We start from the raw sequence: 11,386 nt of genomic DNA on the forward strand, positions 1-11,386 counted from the left end.
TGGCTACTTTGAAGAACTTAGAATATAAGACATATTTTCAGTTGTTTCACACTTTTTTGTTAAGTATATAATTCCACATGTGGTAATTCATAGTTTTGATGCCTTCAGTGTGAATGTACAATTTTCATAGTCATGAAAATACAGAAAAATCTTTAAATGAGAAGGTGTGTCCAAACTTTTGGTCTGTACTGTATGTGATTCCAAATCACCAACTACATCAATAAATACAGTTGCATTTGTACACTTTCGTTTGTAAAATATTTGTTCTGATTCCTTGGCATCAAGTGTCCATAAGTAATTGTTCTGAGCCCACAAAATCATCTAAGACATTGACTGAGAAACTTTGATCTCTTGGCTTAAACTTTTGAGTCTAATAAATCTTTCATCTTCACTTGCCGTTTACCCATTAGTGTTTATTACGCCCAATGACTCCCTTTGCCGAATTTCTCTGGTATTTGACTCTGTATCCAGTGTGGGGTAGACTAACCCTTCCAGAACATTCTGTGATCCTAAAACAGAAGTATGCAAAAACATCTGTAAGAAATCATATCTGTTATACTTTTGAGTGTTCTTGGATAGACATCTTTGACGCAACTTGTAGTTGCTTTAAATTAGTTCATTTTACAGGTTTTGGGTGTCTCTCTTGATGTTACTGACCTGGTGCCTGAAAATTATGAGATCTATCAAGCAGTCCAACATGTTGTAGATTCCCTGGGCTATTGTCACTCCTACTGGGACTATGTTGGTGGCTGATCCGGCTCTTCTCTGAGGAAAACACAGTCATTACTAGCAATAGCATACCCTGTCAACTTTTTGAACTGTTTTTTCAGGGGGTGAATATTTTTCCCAGACAACGTTACCTTGTATAGGCCATGTCCCCTTAATGTTCAATTGGCTATTGGTTCTCTGTTTAATGATGGATTAATCCAGAATCGTGTACACGAAACCCTCTAGAAATGTAGGATTTGAGAGACTTTTGCAGAGTTTGGCCAAATGTTTTGGAAATTTGGAAAGTTTCCCCTTTTTCCTAGAACCTTCCTTCCTAATAATAGTTGTAGTAGTTTTTGTGTCTTTCACTAACCTCCAATTCATTTAAGACTTCGGAACACATGAAAAAAGGTATTCAACCAACCATTTATTACCCAGATTTTTCCATGGGTATGTTCTCATCTGTTTCAAACAAAATTAATTCTTCCTATTCATATCCCAGCCCTTATCCATACCCCAAACAATCTTAAGCTAAATTATAATTTTAATTTTTCAACTAAATACCCAAAAGGTATTAAAAGTTTGTGAAAATTTCTCTTTATAAGTTTGTGGTACTGCCATGGGTACGTTCATCAACCCTTGGGTTTAAGCAAAGCATATGATATTTCCATTTTGAGCAGGTCAGATGATACAACACAACAATGATCTACTGGTTATTATCTGAAGACTGTATACTAGTGATAGGTAAGCACAATCATTCCCAAATGACCTCTAATGACACCTCCAAGCAGACAAGTTGTATCCAAAGAAATAAAACCTTGGCTATATTTTGTAAATCTCCTTGATTATTAGGCTGTGTGGACAGTAACATTGTGCCTCTATACCTTTTAAGTAAAAGATTCAAGGACAAAGGGCCATGTGGTTATTTACCTCTTGAAATGATAGCTGAACTGTGCATGGGAGAGCTATCATTTGTTAATGCTCGTCTGTCTGGTCGTGTTTCTTGCTCAGGAAGATGCAGATCCAGTGGCAAATTATTGGGTCCTAGAAGTATATGATAGATATACCACTCACACACAATAGACGTTCAAGCATGTCATTTCTGCATCCTAGATAGCATCTGAATAACGACATCTACCATCTACCAGCACCTTGGGTACAAAATTTCAGAGTGTAACAGAAGGGGGCGCTGTGAATCTGATTATTCAACATGTAAAGGATATTTTTATATAGAAAGTCCTAAAATCTTGATATCATTAGTGCCAGGAGCCCGACTTAATCTGCTAAAAATTAGAGTAGGATTGTCACCCCCCCCCATAGTTAACCCTTATACCTCCTTTTAAATGAGCTTTTAGTGCCCCTCCAAAAAAAAACTATTTGGCATGACTGGTGGGCACAGAAGGTAAGGCACTATGATATGTTCATTATCCATCAATCCTGGGCCCTCGTATACCACGTCACATTTATAATACTGGAGTATGTGACAGAGAGGATTACGGACCCCCATAGACACCAGGGTCGAGTGTGACTTCTGCCTCTTCACCCCCATCTTAAACCTAAGATGGCCGCCTCCTACCACACAGTATCTCCTCGGTATGCATCGTGAATGGTATATTTCATTTGTTATGGCCGGGTGGTGATCATGAACGCACATATTATATCGAATTATATGAGGATTTCTATTGGCGGTATTTATCCGATGACGGGTCGGCCATAGCAATGCGGACATGGTCTCCGCTCCCTCGACATTCATGTTATGTCTCTTGCTGTGGCGCTTGCACAACAAACATAGGGACAAACCTCAGTAATTCCGATGAAAACATCACTTACTCATCATGCAGTCGGATATTTTTATGGGTGATGTTGAGATCTGGCACCGGCCGTGTCCTGCCACATCCGGACTTAACATATGACTGACTTCCGGCTATGAACATATGAACACCCCGCCTCTAGTAATGTATCAGCGGAAACAGGAAAAGCCAATACCCCGCCCACTATACAATGGATACTGTGGATTCCCCTAGAGAACAGCACATGATGGTGGTGGTGGTAGTAGTGTGGACTGTGGTATTATCAACCCACATATCAGTAATAAAATATAACGTAAACCTCTAGGAAATAACGTCACACACATGTATGAGATGACACGGAACTTTATTAAGGAAAACTTTCATCCTGGACAATTCCTTTAAGTAAAATTGAGATATGGACGCACTGGAGGTCAATTCATCAAAGCTTTTACACCAGAAAACTGGAGTAAAACGCCTTGAAAAGTGGCCAATTTTTTGTAGTGTGGAGTTGCCCAAAGATATTACAACCATTGTCTTTTTCATGGCAATTTGAAACAGCTCTGAGAAAAATGAGCGGAACCATGAAAGAGGTGAGGCAAGAAGGGGCTTTACAGTCATACTGAGGAAAAGGGCAGGGGCTTTACAGTCATACTGAGGAAAAGGGCAGGGGCTTTACAGTCATACTGAGGAAAAGGACAGGGGCTTTACAGTCATACTGAGGAAAAGGGCAGGGGCTTTACAGTCATACTGAGCAAAAGGACAGGGGCTTTACAGTCATACTGAGGAAAATGGCAGGGGCTTTACAGTCATACTGAGCAAAAGGGCAGGGGCTTTACAGTCATACTGAGGAAAAGGGCAGGGGCTTTACAGTCATACTGAGCAAAAGGACAGGGGCTTTACAGTCATACTGAGGAAAAGGGCAGGGGCTTTACAGTCATACTGAGCAAAAGGACAGGGGCTTTACAGTCATACTGAGCAAAAGGACAGGGGCTTTACAGTCATACTGAGGAAAAGGGCAGGGGCTTTACAGTCATACTGAGCAAAAGGACAGGGGCTTTACAGTCATACTGAGGAAAATGGCAGGGGCTTTACAGTCATACTGAGGAAAAGGGCAGGGGCTTTACAGTCATACTGAGGAAAAGGGCAGGGGCTTTACAGTCATACTGAGCAAAAGGACAGGGGCTTTACAGTCATACTAAGGAAAAGGGCAGGGGCTTTACAGTCATACTGAGGAAAAGGGCAGGGGCTTTACAGTCATACTGAGGAAAAGGACAGGGGCTTTACAGTCATACTGAGGAAAAGGGCAGGGGCTTTACAGTCATACTGAGGAAAAGGGCAGGGGCTTTCAGTTATGTCAGAAATGTAACATTTCCCGTGAGGCGCATGGAGACACACGCCACCGAGAAGATGCACAGACAGATAGATAGATAACAGATAGACAGATAATAGATAGATAGATAGATAGATAATAGATAGATAATAGATAGATGATAGATAGATGATAGATAATAGAAAGATGATAGATAATAGATAGATAGATGATAGATAATAGATAATAGATAGATGATAGATAGGTGATAGATAATAGAAAGATGATAGATAGATAGATAATAGATAATAAATAGATGATAGATAATAGATAGATGATAGATAGATAATAGATAGATGATAGATAATAGATGATAGATAGATAGATAGATAGATAGATAGATAATAGATAATGGATAAATAGATAATAGATAGATAGATAATAGATGATAGATCGATAATAGATAGATAATAGATGATAAATAGATAATATATGATAAATAGATAATAGATGATAGATAATAGATAGATAATAGATGATAGATAGATAATAGATAGAAGATAGATAGATGATAGAAAATAGATAGATAGATAGATAATAGATATATAATAGATAGATAGATGATAGAAAATAGATAGATAGATAGATAGATAGATAATAGATAGATAGTTTCACAGATATGAGAGCGGGGATATATACATACCTTATTAGGATTGTAGGATTATAAACTATAATATTAGTAGAGAATAGTGTCAGATAATATCCATTTATACTATGAATCTGCAGAGCATTGCTACCAGACATACTGTGCAGAGTATAAAGAAGAGACCACAAAAACCACATCCATCCATCCATCCGCACATACATACACGAGGAGAGCAGTAGTGCTTTGCATAGAGGGTAGATAGTGTGAATTACAGCTGGGGCTCAGGAGCGGAGAGGTACAGAGAAAGAGGTTCTGTGCGGAGTCCATAGAGAACGCTGGGAGTCTGTCACATATTCTGTCGGCTTATATATATATATATACTGATTTATCCTGGAGGAGGAGCTGTAGACAAGGTGTGGAGAGCGGTTACACAACCAGTTTCCAATACCAACAGATCATACTGGAAAAACAAGTTCCCGTGACTTTGCTTTATGAAGTTATGAGGAAGTCCTGAGTGATGTCAAGGTGATTAAAGCCATAAACTGAACTGTCATTTCGACTTTGAACACAATTATATTGATTTGATTGAGCAGCATCATTTTATTATATATCTGTTAAAGGCTCGCCTGGTAAGCAGGATTTTCTAAGCCATAGTTCCAGGTGAACAGGACGGTCAGAGGCCATGATGCAGTGGAACTAGACTTGGATCAGCCAGGACCAGTATAGCAGAATATGCAGAATGGCAGATGAGAAAACAGAGCTGGAAGCACTAGATGCAGCTGAGCCAGATCTGCGGCTTGTATAGGCAAAGTGTGGTTGCGCACAGGAATAGCAGAGATGTATAGGCAAACTGATATCTTGCTAGCAGAGTTAAGTAAATTTTCAAGCACCTTGATAGCAGAGACGAATGTGTGAACAGCACTCAGCTCCTGGAATCTTGATTCAGCAGAGTTGTAAATGTGGACAACACCTACAGAAGTTAGGATGAGCTTTCTAATAAATGCTGGAAGTCAGGAATAGCTGAGGAGATAATTAGACACCTTGCTGGAGGTAATCATGTGGAAGAGGAAGATACACTCCTGACAAACACATGGAAGCAAAGTACTATATTACCTCAATACTCAGGCAGCACAAAGCAGCCTGAGCTGACCTTAAAAGTTCTTGGGTGATGACGCCAGAGGCGCTGGCTGGGTTCCCCTAGTAAGTACCCAGGGAGCCAGAAATATGGAAAGGAAGCTAAACCCAACATTGAAGTTGAGACAACGGAGTAACAATATCTTTATATCGCTCTGAACTCCTTTTTACTGTGTATTCAGCAATAGACAAATATCTTTCAATCTTTGCCCTCAAGATCAGTGGTTTAAGGAAGGCTTAAACTTTTCCCCTAGGGTCAGAGGATTTAAGCAAGGGAAAATATAGAACAGATGATCCCACTAACATCCTCAGAAGATCTCAGAAACTGAACTAGGTCTATGGATAGGTGACATTCTTTTTTTAGATTTTTTATATATTTTTTTAGCTTTTTTATAATTTTTGTTCCCATTAAAGAGACCTAGTTAATTATAGCAATGATCCTTGCCAGAAAAAAAGTATGCAAATTATCTCTTCTCCAGAAGGAAGAAAACTATGTAATATTAGCCAAGGCAGGCAGCCATCTATAGAAACTGCCTCTGGGTTTTCGCCCCTCATCAGCACAGATTTGGCAGGATGAGATGCCGTTGAGTTGGGAGTGGTACTTACTTGTATTGTACTGTTTGTCTGGTGTAGCTATGTACTTTTGTCACTCGGCCATGCACAGGGATTAGTCCTTGGTGAAAACAGTGTGATACTTTTGAACTGAATGCCACTGACTGTCAGCAATGACTTCAGGCTAAAAACATGAGTGAAATAGGGAAAAACCTGAACGGTTGACATTCCAGCACACCACATACCTTTTCTATCATTTTACCCTTAAAGACAATAACTTTTGAACTTTTGAAATGTGAATTTCCACATTGTAATTCTTATGAAATCATTCAGATTCCACCTAGATATTGCTGGGGTCTTTTGTTCCTTACAGGAGTTATGATTGAATGGACAAACATTCAATAAATTAATGACTATAGAGAGGTGGGATCTGTATTCTAAGTACCATAGAGTTGTGGGATCTGTGATCTGATAGATGTATAGCTATGGGATCAATGATCTGATGCCCACAGAGTTCTGAGATCTGTGTTCTAGTTACCATAAAGTGGTGACGTCTGACAATCATAGAAATTTGAAATTTGTGATCTGATGACCATTGAGCAGTGGGATCTGTGATCTGATGATGATTGAGCAGTGGGATCTGTGATCTGATGACAATTGAGCAGTGGGATCTGATGTCCATGGAGCAGTTAGAGTTATGATCTGATGACTACCGAGCAATGGGATCTGTGATCTGATGACAATTGAGCAGTGGGATCTGTGATCTGATGTCCATTGAGCAGTGGGATCTGGGATCTCATGACCACCGAGCAGGGAGCTCTGTGATCTGATGACCATTGAGCAGTGGGATCTGTGATCTGATGACCATTGAGCAGTGGGATTTGTGACCTGGTGACCATTGAGCAGTGGGATCTGTGACCTGATGACCATTGAGCAGTGAGCTCTGTGATCTGATGACCATTGAGCAGTGGGATCTGTGATCTGATGATCTTTGAGCAGTGGGATCTGCAATCTGATGACCATTGAGCAGTGGGATCTGTGATCTGATGACCATTGAGCAGTGGAATTTGTGATCTGGTGACCATTGAGCAGTGGAATCTGTTGTCTGATGATCATTGACCAGTGGGATCTGTGATCTGATGACCATTGAGCAGTGGGATTTGTGATCTGATGACCATTGAGCAGTGGGATCTGTGATCTGATGACCATTGAGCAGTGGGATCTGTGATCTGATAACCATTGAGCAGTAGGAACTGTGATCTGATGTCCATTGAGCAGTGGGATCTGTGATCTGATGTCCATTGAGCAGTGGGATCTATGATTTGATGTCCATTGAGCAGTGGAATCTGTGATCTGATGTCCATTGAGCAGTGGGACCTGTGATCTGATTTCCATTGAGCATAGGGATCTATGATCTGATCTGCATTAAGCAGTGGGATCTGTGATCTGATGATCAGAGAGTGGTGTGATCTGTCATTTGATCCTAAAGATTTCCATCAATTTAACTTTCTAACACAACATGAAACACAAAGTATCATTCAGATCAAAGAGAGGAAGTTCAGAGATGAAAATCTAGTATCATGGTGGATTGACATTTTTTTCTGAAATTATTCCTGGTCCATGACTCTGATGAGTATCTGCAGTTCCATTACTCACTTCTCCTCTCCTGTGGCCTCATCGCCGCCCCCATCGCAGCACCCCGGTCGTCTATTCTTCCATCACTCCATTCTGATGCTGAGGGCAATCATACGACTCATATCGGCCTCAGAGGCAGAATGGTACAATGAAAGAACAGAAGAAAAGATGGTGTAAGAACGGGTGAGGAAAGGCGAGTATCATCAGGGGAGTCTCCAACAGGACCGAATTTAATGAGGCAGAATCACATGTGGTGGTCGAATTGGAGTGAATCTGCAGAAATCATTTTTTGGGATATTCGCTCATCTCTGGCCGGGCTCATTTCACTTTATCATGCCACTGACCCCAACACTCATTCGGGGGCTGACAGATATGTATAGTGTACGGATGACATCATTGATGCATCTTTGGGTCACCGATGGTTTCCATAATCCATTGTTTGTACGTTGTTTCCATATATATAGTTGTCTCTCGGCTGCGGTGTTTGCGTCTGGCTCTGCTCAATTTTCAGCCAGGGCAGTGATCACCATGTAATACTATTGTACTGAATGTCACTGACATAAAACAATGATCTGCGGAGCTGCCAAATGATCGGGCGTTGTAAGAAATAACACATTCCAGACAAGATAGTAACTTTAGGCCATAAACTTAATAGGGGAATAAAATGCAAACTTTCCTGCATAACAGCCAGTGACCGTGACTGCGTGACTCTACACCCATAATACACCCTGAACTTTACAATGACGTTCCCCCGCTCCACTTGATGCTATAAGCTCCTATGTGCTTCCCTTACCTGACACAGCTCAGAGCTCTCTATCCCCAACCACTGTATCATCAGAAAACATATATTTTTTAATAATTTGTTTATTCCATGCAATTATGTCTACTGAAAAAATGCATATCCTGAAATCCGAGACTGACACTTCATGTTCTGTAGAGATTACTTCTCCGCTGTCATTTCATTATCTTCACAGACAGGATTACAGTGACTGATAACACCTCTATATACCGCAGATAACACAGGATCCACCATTCACAATAGGTGATATCACAGCTCACCTCCTCCTCCTCCTGTACAATGACTGATAACACCTCTATATACAGTAGATAACACAGGATCCACAATTCACAATAGGTGATGTCACAGCTCACCTCCTCCTCCTGTACAATGATTGATAACACCTCTATATACAGTAGATAACACAGGATCCACCATTCACAATAGGTGATGTCACAGCTCACCTCCTCCTCCTGTACAATGACTGATAACACCTCTACATACAGTAGATAACACAGGATTCACCATTCACAATAGGTGATGTCACAGCTCACCTCCTCCTCCTGTACAGTGACTGATAACACCTCTATATACAGTAGATAACACAGGATCCACCATTCACAATAGGTGGTCACAGCTCACCTCTTCCTCCTCCTGTACAATGACTGATGTCAACTCTATATACAGTAGATAACACAGGAACCACCATTCACAATAGGTGATGTCACAGCTCACCTCCTCCTTCTCCTGTACAATGACTGATAACACCTCTATATAGAGTAGATAACACAGGATCCACCATTAACAATAGATGATGTCACAGCTCACCTCCTTCTCCTGTACAATGACTGATAACACCTCTATATACAGCAGATAACACAGGATCCACCATTCATAATAGATGATGTCACAGCTCACCTCCTCCCTCTCCTGTACAATGACTGATAACACCTCTATATACAATAGATAACACAGGATCCACCATTCACAATAGATGATGTCACAGCTCACCTCCTCCTCTTGTACAATGACTGATATCATCTCTATATACAGTAGATAACATAGGATCCACCATTCACAATAGATGATGTCACAGCTCACCTCCTCCTCCTATACAATGACTGATAACACCTCTACATACAGTAGATAACGCAGGGTCCAAGATTCACAATAGATGATGTCACAGCTCACCTCCTCCTCCTGTACAATGACTGATATCATCTCTATATACAGTAGATAACATAGCATCCACCATTCACAATAGATGATGTCACAGCTCATCTCCTCCTCCTGTACAATGACTGATAACACCGCTATATACAGTAGATAACACAGGATCCACCATTCACAATAGATGATGTCACAGCTCACCTCCTCCTCCTGTACAATGACTGATGTCACCTCTATATACAGTACATAACACAGGATCCACCATTCACAATAGGTGATATCACAGCTCTCCTCCTTCTCCTCCTGTACAATGACTGATGTCACCTCTATATACAGTAGATAAAACAGGATCCACCATTCACAATAGGTGATGTCACAGCTCACCTCCTCCTCCTGTACAATGACTGATAACTCCTCTATATACAGTAGATAAAACATGATCCACCATTCACAATAGATGATGTCATAGCTCACCTCCTCCCCCTGTACAATGACTGATGTCACCTCTATATACAGTAGATAACACAGGATCCACCATTCACAATAGGTGATATCACAGCTCACATCCTCCTCCTCCTGAACAATGACTGATAACTCCTCTATTTACAGTAGATAACAGGATCCACCATTCACAATAGGTGATATCACAGCTCACCTCCTCCTCCTCCTGTACAATGACTGATATCATCTCTGTATACAGCAGATAACATAGGATCCACCATTCACAATAGAAGATGTTACAGCTCACCTCCTCCTCCTGTACAATGACTGATGTCACCTCTATATACAGTACATAACACAGGATCCACCATTCACAATAGGTGATATCACAGCTCACCCCCTCCTCCTCCTGTACAATGACTGATGTCACCTCTATATACAGTAGATAACACAGGATCCACCATTCACAATAGATGATGTCACAGCTCACCTCCTCCTCCTCCTGTACAATGACAGATAACACCTCTATATACAGCAGATAACACAGGTTCCACCATTCACAATAGGTGATGTCACAGCTCACCTCCTCCTCCTCCTGTACAATGACTGATAACACCTCTATATACAGTAGATAACACAGGATCCATCATTCACAATAGGTGATGTCACAGCTCACCTCCTCCTCCTCCTGTACAATGACAGATAACACCTCTATATACAGTAGATAACACAGGATCCACCATTCACAATAGGTGATATCACAGCTCACCTTCTCCTCATGTACAATGACTGATAACACCTCTATATACAGTAGAGAACACAGGAGCCATCATTCACAATATGTGATGTCACAGCTCACCTCCTCCTCCTCCTGTGCAATGACTGATTTCACCTCTATATACAGTAGATAACACAGGATCCACCATTCATGATAGGTGATGTCACAGCTCACCTCCTCCCTCTTCAGGTAACACCTGATGAAGCTGCGTGAGAGAATGCCATGTCATCAGAGTGAAAAGTGGGTACTGTGAATCTAAGATGTAACATATTCTGGTTTTCTTCACTCATATTTCTTTACTCTTTCTTTGCATATAGCTTCGTGTAGCTTCTTGGTTTTGCTGCCTTCAGTTTGAATCTACAATCTGCCTTTTCCAATTAAAACAAGGAAAATCCATTGCGTGAACAGCAGTGTCCATACTTTTTACTGGTACTGTATATAACAT

At 40.8% G+C, this 11,386-nt stretch overlaps 1 long non-coding RNA gene across 1 annotated transcript; it reads right to left on the reverse strand.

The window, feature by feature from the left end:
* Positions 1–235: 235 nt before the first annotated feature.
* On the reverse strand, positions 236–2,640 carry LOC141161206 (uncharacterized). Its single transcript, XR_012250625.1, has 4 exons — positions 2,539–2,640; positions 1,639–1,752; positions 658–765; positions 236–509 (listed from the first exon to the last, which is right to left on the reverse strand). It is a non-coding gene; the product is annotated as an uncharacterized lncRNA (long non-coding RNA).
* Positions 2,641–11,386: the final 8,746 nt, after the last annotated feature.

This window comes from Phyllobates terribilis, unplaced genomic scaffold, assembly GCF_046119375.1.
Source record: "Phyllobates terribilis strain yellow unplaced genomic scaffold, ASM4611937v1 Scaffold_9__5_contigs__length_417890890, whole genome shotgun sequence".
Classification (NCBI taxonomy): Eukaryota; Metazoa; Chordata; class Amphibia; order Anura; family Dendrobatidae; genus Phyllobates; species Phyllobates terribilis.